The sequence below is a fragment of the Ochotona princeps genome, chromosome X (assembly GCF_030435755.1).
Source record: "Ochotona princeps isolate mOchPri1 chromosome X, mOchPri1.hap1, whole genome shotgun sequence".
NCBI classification, from domain to species: domain Eukaryota; kingdom Metazoa; phylum Chordata; class Mammalia; order Lagomorpha; family Ochotonidae; genus Ochotona; species Ochotona princeps.
In genome coordinates this window covers 1432153-1434017 of record NC_080865.1, presented here as the reverse complement: position 1 = coordinate 1434017, position 1865 = coordinate 1432153, and the positions used below count along the sequence as shown (strand labels likewise).

Sequence of the window (1865 nt, the reverse complement as noted above, 5' to 3'; positions counted from 1 at the left end):
TAATAGACTTCTGATCATTTATTAGAAATCTTTTACAAGCTTGTAGCTTCCCCAGAGATTTCTCTTAACAATTGGATTAAAATGTATGGTTAGTCAAGTATATGAGAGTTCACCAAATACATACAGAATGACCAACTAGGAGGCCTATAATAATAATAAAAGATGAGTACGAAAATATGACAATGTTGGCAAGGGTTCAGAGAAACTGGAATCCTCAGACACTGCTGGTGAAAATGTAAAATGATACAGACACTTTTGAAATGTCTGGCAGTTCCTCAAAAAAAAATTAAACATGGAGTCATACGACACAGCAATTCCGCTTTTAGGTATGTACCCAAGAACAATGCAAACCGTGTCTATGGGGCCAGCACTATGGCTCAACAGGCTAATCCTGCACCTGCAAGTGCCAGCATCCCATAACGGTGCCAGTTCATGTCCTGGTAATAGTGGAGGATGGTCCAAGTTCTAGGGATGCTACACGTACGTGGGAAACTTAGAGGCTCCTGACTCCCAGCTTTGGCTTGGCACAGCTCCAGCCATTGCAGCCAATTGGGGAGTGAACCAGCAGATGGAAGATATTTTTGTCTGTCTCTCCTTCTCTCTATAAATCTACCTTTCCAATAAAAAATAATGAATCTTAAAGAAAAAGAAAGAAAACCACGTCTACATAAAACTTGTCTACACATGCTTCACAGCAGTATAATGGGATTTGCTTCAGCAGCACATATACTAAAATTGGAAAGATACAGAGATTAACATGGCCCTTGTGCAAGGATGACAGCAATATTATACATAGTAACCACAAAGTGGAAACAACCCAAATATTCACCAATGATGAATGGCTAAACAAAATGTGGTCTAGACATACAATGGAATATTATTCTTACCGAAGTACTGCTCGGCGCTCCAGCATGGGTGACCATATACAACATTATGCACATGGTGGCCACATAGTGGATGAGTTTACATGAAATGTCTGCATCAGGCAAATGTAGAAACACACAACTTTAGCCTAGGAATGGGCAAGAGAAATTGGGGTAAAATGGGAAGTGACTTCCAGTAGACACAAGGTTTCTTTTTGCAGGGATCAAAAGTTTCTCAATTTAGTAATGATGGCTACACACCTTTGTACTGGAACCACTAGATTATATATTTTAAAAATGTTAATTTTATGGTATATGAATTATGTTTCAATGATTTATATGAAAGGCAGAGTTGCAGAAAGAGGGAGAGGGAGAGAGAGAGAGAGAGAGAGAGAGAGAGAATCTTTGATCCACTGTTTCACTCCCCAAATGGCCACAACAGCCAGTATTGGCCAGCCAAAGCCAGGAACCAAAACGTCCTTCCTGGTCTCTCATTTGGGTACAGGGGTTCAAGTGCTTGGGCCAGCCTGCACTGCTTTTGCAGAGGCATTAGTAAGGAACTGGATTAAAAGCAGAGCAGCCAGGACTTGAACTGGTATCATATGGGATGCAATAGCTTTGCCTACTACATCACAAAAACAGCTCCAAAACATTCTCCCATTATTTTCTTGTAGAAGCAAAAAATAACATTGTGTAGTAGATAATTCCTTTTCTTTTTCTAAGTCATGCTTCAAATTAAACTCTCCAGACATAGTCATCTACACTGGTCCAAATAAATAACACAATGATGTTGCCATTCTTTGCCAGTTCATTACCTATTACAAATGCGATGATCATCTTGAATTACATAAATTCAAAGCAAACATAAAGACTCTGCAGCAGGAACAGTGATATTGAACCTTTTCAAACAGTGCCCTTTTTAAAGCTTACCTCTCCCTGCCTTTTTCTTACCCTGGATAAGGATCCCAACCAGAATTCCATGGCTCTCAAGAATAGGATCAC

The 1865-nt window shown here is 39.7% G+C and overlaps 1 pseudogene; it reads left to right on the top strand.

The window, feature by feature from the left end:
• The first annotated feature begins 709 nt into the window (after positions 1–709).
• LOC118760450 (U6 spliceosomal RNA) lies at positions 710–809 on the top strand (annotated as a pseudogene).
• The last annotated feature ends 1056 nt before the right edge of the window (positions 810–1865 follow it).